General features: G+C 32.7%; 2 pseudogenes; both read right to left on the reverse strand.

Moving 5' to 3' along the window:
- Positions 1–7,416: 7,416 nt before the first annotated feature.
- Positions 7,417–10,976, reverse strand: LOC139824348 (uncharacterized; annotated as a pseudogene).
- Positions 10,977–11,111: 135 nt separating this feature from the next.
- On the reverse strand, positions 11,112–12,247 carry LOC139824349 (uncharacterized; annotated as a pseudogene).
- Positions 12,248–12,327: the final 80 nt, after the last annotated feature.

Consider the following 12,327-nt stretch of genomic DNA (forward strand, 5'->3'; position numbering starts at 1 on the left):
AAACAAATAATAAGAAGCGATTGTGAAGATTACCGCTGATATGAGCAATAAATAGACACTTTCAATTTGTTTATACGCAAACAAACTTGATTTATAGGGCAACTTTGCTAAGTCGCTTGCAGTTTCAAAATAGCCTAATCAATTAAAAGTTATTAAAGTGATTGCTTTACCTCCCATAGGCCGTAGAAACATTGGGATAAAGTAATGTCCTGCACTATAACGTCAAACTCGACTGTTTTAGTCACTTCCAAAAAGATCTCTCGCTGCTTTAGATTTTTAGCATTGTGTTACATGCGTGAATACCCCCACTGATACATAAAATATGCCCCATAAAATACGCTGTATTCTCCCATTCAACTGGGTCATAATTAAAAGATTCATCATAAGTTTCCATTAGACTATCAAAAACCTGAAAATAATAAGTACCCTTACGCTATACAGGAGAGGACATATGAAAATGTGACAAATTAACATCTCCGAATGCACATTGATCTTACGTAAGATAGAAAACATTTAAGGTATTCCTTTCACGGAGGAGTTGTATTTTGTAGGCGCTTAAGCAGGGCCTCAGCAAACTCTTGTATATTGCATTAAACTTATATAAAATCAAGTTATAATTGATTATTATGTTTAATTATAAGAAAGAAGTGAAAATATTACGTGTATTTAGAATTTTTTTTTTTCGGTAAATTTTACTGTCAGGAACAATATAGCAACGCTGCGTTTTTCAGGGCGCCGATTGTAAAATGTGAAGTTGATAACAAAAAGTGTCAATGTAAGTGTCAATTTCATTAATCAAAGAATATGTGACATTTTCTTTTTATCAATGAGAGATTTTATTATAATAATATGAGTGATAAGAAACACAAAATGAGGAGTACTGTGGGCAAAAATAAGGGACAATTTGTGAAAATAAAAGTTGATAATAAACCGTTACGTGATGAACTGAAGTGTGACATGAGCGCACAGCTTGCAGCGTTGCCAAATAATTCCTTGAAAGTCGCCATTAAAAATATTCATCTATAAACCACATTTCAAGTCAACTTTTAACATAAATATTTTGTTTAAACATTCGGTGACTCTGTATTTTATAGAGTTTAGCGAATATGTAGCGCAGTTAATATTTAATATCTTAAGATATTTGATAAACAAATTATTACATGTCATGTGGAAAATAACTTTTTCGATAACGTCACATATAAAATATCGAATTTTCAAAGTCATAATTTTCTTTTATATATTCGGTAATGTGGTTTAATTTTTTTCTGGCGTAAAGATATGCATTTTAACTTTCTCGTACCAAAAAATCAGTTAATTCTCAAGACTTTGGTGTCATGAAAGGAATACCTTAAGAGGTTCGATGGCTTCATCGGATCGAGTAGTGGGACGCGGGGGTTCTGGAAACAGCGCACTAGCGTTTGAAGTAGTGGGAATGAAGGGGATTGCTCTGATTGGTCGCCGCGTGTATAATGCGTGCTGCTGTTTACGTCGTTCACGACCGTGGCAGTCTAGCAGACAAAAAATCAAGCCATTTATGCTTTAATAATTAATTTTTTACGAAATGTGCGGTAACCTTCCCCTTCTTTTGCTCATTTATTTGTAAATTATTAAGTTACGTTGTGCATATTTTTTTTCTTATTATTTGCATTTTTTCTTGCACTTATTTTATTCTGAAGGTATATGCAATATGTCATTTCCCATAAAAACCTATGTTTAAAAATGCAGCCAGTTTCATGAAATTTTAATATGTTGTTCTAGAATGCAAAATAGAATTATGTGAATTTTTTGGGAATTTTTCACCGTCCCGTTTTGAAAAAAATCTATCCAAAAATTGTACTTTTTAAATTTTTGGAGTAGATTTTTTTCAAAACGGGACGGTGAAAAATTCCTAGTAAATTACATAATTCTATTTTGCATTCCAGAACATATTAAAATTTCATGAAACTCTCTGCATTTTGTTGTAGCCATCGAACCTCCTTAAAATAGAAAAGTTATATTTTTTTCTCATTTGTTTTATGATTTGCAAATAATCGATTTATATCTCTCAGAATGTCTTCGAGTCTCCTATAATATCTACTTACGGCGTATGTTAAATTCTGCGCGAGTTTACCCTTAACTTTAGTCTCTAATATGCTGACTGCGGTGTACATGATGACCTTTGCGAAGTAATCCTTTAACCAAATGCTCCGTCCAGACGTGGTGGCTAGGCGACGGAACAGTCTCTACCACTAAATCGACAATGGTTTCGACGCTATCACGATATCACCCATTAAAATACAACAAATCAGGAAAATGACGCGACTCAACATTGTTGCGCAAAACTTCTCGCGTGGTCTCTCAATCAGATCCTGAGACCGAATGTATCTGCATGCCTAGTGTAGCATTCCCCCTCTCTTATTTCGAGATAATAGCGTTATCATAATATTACTTTATGTAACTTTAGACTGGTAATATTGAGATTTTCTCAACAACTTAGCTGTACTCACAAAAATAGAGAAAAAAAGATGCATAAATAAGTAATATAATAACATGTACCTGTATATCCAGCATATATATATATATATATATATTACATATATATATATTCCGGAATATAACAGTATAGACCTATAATATATAAATATATATATATTGTAGATAGTACGCAGTATCTATTCACTTCCTACTACTATTATTGTTGAAACTGAATGACGACATTCGCATGCAGAATAATCATTCAATCAGTTGGTTACGTAAATACGTGATTGATCATTACGTAATACAGTATGGTAATTATTAATAGACATCGATAAAAACTATATTAGAAATGTATGCAAACCAACAAAAGAGAGTAAATTACATGTAATTATATTTATAGAAATTTTAATTATTTACCGCGATATCAAATACAAAATCTTTATGTTGCTGCAGATATATTACTGCAGATGCACTATACGGAAAGAATTTTTTGTTATATTTTACAATTAAATTCACTACAAATGTGAGGCAACTTGGCAACCAATCAAATATTATCGGTAACAATAGGAATTTTTGAAATATACAAAAGACATTTTACAAATAACGTGATAAAAATTATCAAACAGATTGGTAATTTTTGAAAAATTATTGAAATTTTATTATATATTTTAGTAAAATTAATCAAACATATTTTATATTTTATTGTAATAAATATTAATATATTTTAGTATATATATATAATCAGAATAGTTCGCATAAAATTCTTCGCATAAAATACATGTTGTCCACGACTACCATGATTTTCAGGTACAGAGATACGGTAGTTGTAATACGATAATTAAAACGTCCAAGCATATAAAAGTATAAAAAATTTGTCAAAAATTTATTTATTCTTTTTGAAATTATTGCAACTGTAACTAAAATATATAATATTTATTTAACACACGATATTATTAATAGTTTCAAATAAGCATAAATAGATATAATTATGCGAAAATGATAAAATACAATTTTTTATTATTTATATTCCAACCTGTTTGACATTACATATAACTATACGTTAAACTGCTGTCTGACATTACATAAGCTTCAATACATCCATGCTGACAATCGTGTCATATATTCTTCGAAGTACAAAGTCAGCTTCTATTATTGTATACTTACGATCACTAGCGGATCCTGACGCCGATATGGGGGGAGGGGGTTCGGCAAAATTATTTGGTTTAATATTTTTCTTAGTATTACGCTCAGCTTTTACTCCAGGATCAACGACGAGGACGTGGTAACACTACTAATCCCAATTTACTTTTTATAATTTTTTTTTTTTATTTATTTATTTACATATTACACTTTTTATATATTTTTAACTTTTTATTTTTTTTTACATTAATTTTCTTTACTTTAAAAATTTTTTCTTTATTACTTAAATGATTACCCTCTCTCTCTCTCTCTCTCTCAAGTTGGTTTTAGCACTTTTATCTAAAACATCTCCAATAAAGACGGCGTTAAATCCGTATAAAGATTCATGAGCGCCAATTCATTTAAACGGTTCTCCGAAGTTGTGCATCGCAAATAGATTTGCAAACGTCGTAATATTGAAAAGGATCTCTTATTTTCGCAAATCGACACGAGTAAAGTAGCGAAAATACGTAAAATAGTGAAAATATTTTCGCAAATAACTGGATTATAGTTATTTAAGGCATCCTCTACATTATTAATGGGCGTTTTTAACATTTCCACTCTTTATTGCCAGATCTCATTCACCAATCGTTCTATGTTGCGTTTCAAATCAGCTTTATATGTTTTATGCATATTTTCCAAAAGATGCAAATTATGTAAATTCCCACACAGCAAAATATATCTGAGATATAGCCAGATATCTTTATGCCTACAATTTTAAGTCAAATCTGAGATATCTTATTATCAGATATTTACAGAATATCTACACGGAGAAATTTTATAGTAAATATTACTATGGTGTCGCACTAGCTGCGGACCATCGAGGAATTTCAAGTTAAAACTACTATAATTATTGTTTTAAAAACGATTAAATAACGTAATTTTTACCATAAACATAGTAATTTAACTTAAAATTCCTCGATGGTCCGCAGCTAGTGCGACACCATAGTAATATTTACTATAAAATTTCTCCGTGTACAGGACATCATTACTCGATATCACATTATGGCTGCGGTTCACTTGACGCTACAAATACTTCAAAGCATTCTTCTTCTCTTTTCTTTCAATGAAAAAGAAGGAGAAGAAGAACGCTCCAAAGAATTTGTAGCGTCAAGTGGACCGCAGCCTATATCTTTGAAAAAGACATCTCTGTAATATTTGCATTCAAATATATGGCCGATTCATAGTTAGCTCCCACACAGTAAAATATATCTCCAAGATATCTAGAAGATGTCTGAATGACGGAATATCTGATTGCGCAAGATATCATGAGAATATCTCAGAGACATCTCCAAGATTATAAAAAGCCATGATAATTTCATCTCCAGATATATACTTGATTCTGTTGTTACGTCCCTGCGAACTCCACGATTTCTCTCTTTCGCGGAAATTCCTATTAAGCGCTTAAGATATCCCTTAAAGTAAGAATAAATAAACTCAGCACGTACGGTTATCGATCGGCGAGTGAGGCTTTGATCTCCTCACATTCCTTTTTTATGATCAAACTACCTATTTGCTTGGGCAACTAAAAGCAACCTGCTAGATGACGAATTACTGACAGACGGGGCATGCGTGACCAGATTCTTATCAACCTTGTCGGGCCTTTAACTATAAACCCGGCGACACGACGCGTCAAAGGGGCCTTAATTCCAGACAAGGTCTGATGGGGATCTTTATTGCATCGCGCGACTATGCCAAAATTACTCGCGCAATGTTCCGACAAACAGAAACGAGGTCTAAAACGTGCTTTTAAAAATCTTGTAAGGGCACGTGGCGGAGGTTTCTGTTTGCAAAAAGACTGCAATTAAGATTAGAAGGGTATGCATCGTCAGGGCGGCAGTGTGGTCTAGTGGTAGAGCGCCAGACTCGTAATCTGAGAAACCAGGTTCGAGTCCACTAGAGCCATGAATCATGGAAAAGTTTTTTCCGAAAAAACCGCGCTCCTCCGTGCAGATGCGGAGAAAACTGGGCTCCGTCTTTCGGAAGAGACGTTAAACCGTTGGTCCAAAGTAGGAAAGTAGGAAACAGTAAGGTAGTAGGATGAATTGGAGGTTAGGGTTGGGTACGTCCCTTCAAAACGCCCTTTAAGGCATCTTGGGGTATATAAAGTAAAATTCTTTATCCTTTATCCTTTAGGGTATGCATCGTCTGTCAACATTGAAACAGGGTCGCGAGATAAATAAGGAACTCTAATAAAAGAGAAATCGGCGATAGTCGAAAACAAATGAGTCACTGGAAGAAGCGATGGGGTTGCACCCCCAATAAGACAGTAGGAGGTTAACGAGAAGACTCACCAATAAACAGCCGGAAAAATCGATAACCGTCTCTAGCTTTCTAGGATAGACGAAAAGTTAAGGATCTACCTCTTGGGTGAGAAACATCCCGCCCAATAAGAAATCCTTTAAACCAAAAATTAGAAACATCCCGCCAACCAGAAGTTCTCAAAACGAAAACCAGACACCTCCCACAACAAATTCACCCTTTCCATCCTTGGAACCTTCCTATATAAACCCCGACATTGCGGCACACCCTCTCAAAAGCTTTCGAGTCTCTTCAAGCCTTATGCTTTAGATGCAAGTCTCGTGCTTTAGTCTCGGCATTATAATCGTGATCTCTTCCGTCTTTGAGTCACGATTCCGTACTTAGGTCCTGGTTAAGGGGAGAAAACTAGTAGAAGCACGAAAATAAGCGATTTTTTGAACAATTTTTTTAGAGGTAATAAAATAATCGCATCAATTTCAACTTTTGGCATACTTTAATTATAGGTGTCAAGCACTAAAAAAAATTTTTTTTACAAAAGAAAATGGCGGCATTACAGGCTTCACAATTTGGCGTCTTTTGCGCGAGGTGGAAAAAGGCTGCCATCGTCACGTTTTTTGTAGCGGTCTAAAACAAAAAATCAAAAAATTTTCGATTACTTATGAGTTTAGGCGAAGGATATATCTATAAGATTATAAAAAAGTGCAAAATTAAAATTTGGGTAAACTTTTAATCAAAAAATAAATTTGCAAATTTGGCACACACACACACACACACACACACACACCACAACACACACACACCCACCACACACACACACCACACCCACACCACCCACACCACAATCCCACACAACCACAACACCACCACCCCACCCCACCCACACCCACCCACCCACCCACCCACACCACCAACACACACCCAACACCACCACCCCACCCCACCCAACCACCCCACCCCACCCCCACCCCACACCCACCCCCACCCACCCCCACCACCACCCCACACCCACCCCACCCCCACCCCCCACCCCACCCCCACCCCACACCCACACCCACCCCCACACCCACACCACCACCCACACCCACCCCACACCCACACCCACACGCACCCACACCCACACCCCCCCCCCACACACACACAACACACACACACACACACACAGACAAGGGAAAGGAAAATAGGAAAGGATAATAAATTTTAATGCTTTTAGATAAACGTTTATTTTTTATTTATTATATAATTAATATGCTTTATAGTATCTTAATACATAAGTATTAATAAAAAACTTTCGGTTAAAAATTATAATTAAACAAAAAATAAAAAATCAAATTTAAACAAAAAAAACTTGTAAAAATAAGAAATCTAAAAATAAAATGTTAAATAAAAACACTTATATTTATAAGAAATAGATATAAACATTTTTATTTATATTAAAATGTCCAAAAACCTTCACCTTAATCAGAATCTGGAAAAAAAAATTGTGATGAGTATAAGCGATTTCGAAAAATAAGTATTATATTATTTGTACCCACCACTACTTGATGACTCGGGTGGGAAAAGGACATTGAAGTCTGGATCGCTGTTATTTTCGTTCAACGAAGATGTTCCTCATTAGGCACTTGTGCTGCTTCTTCCATTCCTAACGGGTCGATCGAGAAGTCGATGTTCGATTCAGTGTCCCGTTCAATATTCGATTCAATATTTTGTTCAATGTCAATATCAATCATATCATCATCAATATTTGGTTCGATGTCCGGTTCTTCTGAATTAAGAACCTCCTCATCTATTGCATCGGTTTCTTTTTCTGCAGTACATGTATGCGCTGAAAAAATGTTTATATTATAAATATGTCGGTATGAATATCTCAATAAAGAAGTTGTAACTATAGTCGCATTTTGAAACAAAATTGCTTACAATCTTTTAAGGAAGATATAAGTTTAGCTAAAATGTTTCTAGTTTTTCCACTAATTTGTCCGCCTGTGCTGGTGGGATTTTTTTTCAACTGTTAAGTAATGATAGTATATTGCTAAAGAAAAGAAGAGTTTAATAGTATATTATCAAAGAGAATTAGAAAATAAAATGTTATTGTATTGTTAGGCAAAGAATAAAATTTACTCCTAAACAATCAGTCCTTTACTTTTTTTACAACAATAACATTGAAATTTCAATGTTTTATTGAAGTTGCAATCGGTATTGTACAAAGTGTCCATATTTATCTGTGTAAATAATTTTGATTCTCTTGAATATTAATTAGAAATTGGTGCTTTCAAATGTTTGCTTCATTACGGCAATTTGCCAAAAATAAAAGATACACTGAATATTTTTTAATTTTTGTTGGAGACATTCGTTTTAGAACGAAGGGCCCCGTCAACACAACTAAAGCTGCAACTCAACTCAACTCTAACTTTCTCAAAAAGTAAAAACGTAGGTACATACTACAAACGTTTACTAATTTTATTACTGTGTATTTTGCAATATTTTACAAATTATATGGAAATTTTAATTGTTTGTTTAAATTGCTATTGGTCTTCAAAAAACATGTCTTATGTTACCCTTAAACAATGACATGTTATTTTGAAGACTAATAGCGACTTCAACAAACAAAACTTCTCAATAAATTGTAAAATAATGCAAAATATGCAATGATAAAATTAGAAAACTTGTATGTTTTAATTTTTTAAGTTGCAGCCTTTGCTTTAGAACAATTGTCTCCAGCAGAAATGTTTAGATCGGTGTTTTCTTTTATTATCGCAAATATAATTAGACAGATATATTTAAAAGCATTGATATAGTTTCTAACGTTAAAGAGAATTAAATTTATCTTCGTAGATATGAATATGACTACTTTGTACAACACCGGTTGCAATTATAGCAAAAAATTAAAATCTCTATCGTTGTGGTTGTAAAAAATGTTAAGGGTTGACTGTTTTATGATATATTTATTCGTCATCTAATAATAAGAAAGCAATGATAAAAGAGGAAGACATCATTGATGAGATAATATGAAATACACATGGATTACCTTTAATTGCTAAAATTTTGTTGCAATCTAAGGCATTTTTCGGCTGTTTAGAATCTTGTTTCGGTTGCTTCCTTTGCCTGTTACAGTGCTATTTAAAAGCGTTTCCAAAGAAAACAGACAAATCGCGATTTGCCGAACAAAAATTGCGGGCCTTCTGCAATCGCAAGCAGCTGCGACATATGAAGTTTTAGGCAAGTATTCGCCATATCCAAGATGAATCTGCAAGATTTAATTGTTATAATATTACATTCGTAGATATGACATATAAAGAAGATATATAAAAAACTTGGGCAGATTTCCAAAGGTTATTATTGTGGGGAGCAATAACAGAAGTTAAAATTGTTTAGATGGCAATATTTCATAAATATTACAGTTTACTGCATTATGTTAGATGTAAAATGCTGTGGTACTCTGAGAGTATGGATAGTATGAGGAAAGCAGCAGTGTATGCAAAACTATCCAATCAGTTGATAATGTTTTTTTTTAATCTATTTGTAATTAAGAATTTATTTTTACATTAAAAATTTAAGTTTAATTTATTAAAATTTTTCAATAAACTGCATAACATATATCTGAAAAAGACTATTGTAATTTATTATTATATTTTACATTTTATATAAAAATGGTCAAAACACAAATAAATACTATAGTTATAAAGTAAACAAAATTCAATTTATAATAACGCAAACTTAAAGACATTTTTTTCATATTTATTTAATTACTATTTAATGTTGTTAAATATATAAATATTTATTTAAAAAAAATAAAAAATTTTAAAATCAAGAGGCACAGTAATGCCTTGCGCCAAGTATATGCAAAGAACGTCCTCAAAAATTTATTCTCGTACAAAATAAAATTATAACTTTTTTTAAAAAATTTGTTTTTTTCGACAAATACAAAATAACTTTATACAAAATAACTTTAATTTGGTACTACAAATGTGTGAAATCTTAACAAAATTATCTTTTTCAAAAAAAGATGTTTTCTCTACAAAAAAAAAGTAAAATAAAGAAAATGCGCCAACTATAAAAATGGATGTTCATACGAATAAGAACATTTACTTTTTTATTATTATTTTTTGGTTGCATTCATAGTTTAGTTTTTTATTAAGTCCGTATCAAACTGGAGATTGATATTGGGATTGAATAAAATGAACAAATAAGAAACCAATATTCTTTAACTTTGATTAGTGAAATTTCAATTCAATCTCAATCTCAATCTCTAGTCTGATATAACTTAAGATTGTCTTAAGTTTGTTTTTAGATACAATTTCATTAAAAACAAAGTATTTAACGATAAACTTAAGATCTAAATAGAAGATCAAACTATAAATATCAGTCTTTCATATTAAATTATTAGTCGCTGTGCGAGGTGCAGCTAAATATTAATTTATAATAAATGTATTAAAAATGATAATTTAGAAAAACATTTCCTTTGTCATTTTCTAAATAGATCTCTAATCGTTTTAGTATAATTATTTTGCTTAAATAATGTTTTATTCATATAAACTATATAAAATATAATAATGCTATTCATTCGACTTACAAATAAATTTGATTTACAAATAACAAAGTTTTACGAACGTAATCGTGTTGTAAATAGAGGAATATCTGTAAATTAATCTTGCAAACATTGAAATCACTTACGCTTTTATTATCAGGCGTTATAGAACCAACTGCGGGATGTTTATTTGATACTGTCAGGTTGTTTCCTGTAACCACATTTAAATTGTTGCCTTCATTGAAACCTGTGAAAAAGTGATCAATTACATAATAATAATTGTATTATTATTTCATATTGTACAATATAGCTGCTATGTTGTGTATATTAAACATATATATATACGAACTTTGAATTTCTTTTCCTTTTAAGATTGCAGATTCCTGCAATTCAACATTCAATCGGCGTAATGATTGTACTTCTTCCTCTAATGCCACAATAGTTACTTCCATATCTTTTTGTTTAGCAATCCATTCCGCATTTTCTGCAATTATTTTTTTTTTTTTTTTGGAGACTGTCTTTTAAGAAGTCACACTGGGCTTTATATGCGTTACAGTACTTTTAAATCTCAATTTCAATATTTAAAGTCGACGAGCTTCTGTTGCAAGTGCTATGTTCCTGTTTAATAATGTGTTTGTTATAATTGCATAAATTACTTTATATCAGGTATATAAAAATTTGTATCAAATTTTCATACCTGGTATTCTTCAACAGATTGTGCATTAATTGCACACAAAGCCTGACGTTCTTTTCAATTGCTTTAGCCTATGTTGTTTTCTATTTTCTAAATCTTCATCTATCCTCTATAAAAAAAACATAAAAAAATTTACTGTAGAGTCATTGTTTCTTTGTATATTAAACGTACCTTAGCAGACTTTGGTGAGTTTTCAGTATCGGTGCTAAAGCTGTCAGATGCTGACAGTAGATGTTGGGACGGTGGAATATTCATCCTTTTCTTGCCACCATTGCTTCCAATTCGCTCTTGGTACCTACAAATAATGATAATAAATTAATAATAAAAATATTTAACAATAAATTTTTATGAAAAATCTGTTGCATTAAATGTTGAATTTTAAGGAAATTTTTGATAATCTAGTACAATAGAAAATTAAATACATAAGAAAATTAGATTTTTTTACTTACTTGCAGTACATAGAACGTGACCTACGACAATATCTCCATTGTGTTTAATTTATATAATTGTCGCGAATTAAGTGGATTTTGCGATTTTGAACTTTTTAATATCCCTCACCGACATAACTTTCCGAATCTCGCGGACATTTTTTGTTGGCGGAATCCGCACGTACGCATACATGTTAGGTCTTAATAAATTTCTACTTGTTTAAAAATTAACTAAAAAATCATGAACTCACGTACCGTGAAAAGCTCATTGCATTGTTTAAGTCTGACCGATTTCCTCGCGTTCGGTAGAAACGGCACTGTTTGCCACTTTCTGCCACTGTGGCAGAAACCGAACACGAGAAATTGGTCAAACTTAAACGACGCGAGAATCGATTAATGCTGTGCAGGCAAGAGAACCGAACGCGAATACACAGCTCAAGAAATGATATAAGGACTAAGGATGAAAATACCGATACACGCGAAAGCAGAGAAAAATCACATTCGCCGGACACTGAGAATCAACATAACGATAATATTCGGCTACTGTCTACGTGTCTATTGCCGCAAGCGTGCGCCCAATCACTGACTACTACGTCACGCGCAGCCGGGACGCACGTGTTCATATCGTAAACAAAAGCCTTATGCTGGGTCTACAATGCAAGTCACAGAGTCGTGAGTCGCAAGAATTGACCAATCACAGTCGAATTTGAGGAGAATAATCGACTGTGATTGGTCAATTCTTGCGACTCACGATTCTGCGGCTTGCATTGTAGACCCAGCATTAG

This window comes from Temnothorax longispinosus, unplaced genomic scaffold (genome assembly GCF_030848805.1).
Source record: "Temnothorax longispinosus isolate EJ_2023e unplaced genomic scaffold, Tlon_JGU_v1 HiC_scaffold_330, whole genome shotgun sequence".
NCBI lineage: Eukaryota > Metazoa > Arthropoda > Insecta > Hymenoptera > Formicidae > Temnothorax > Temnothorax longispinosus.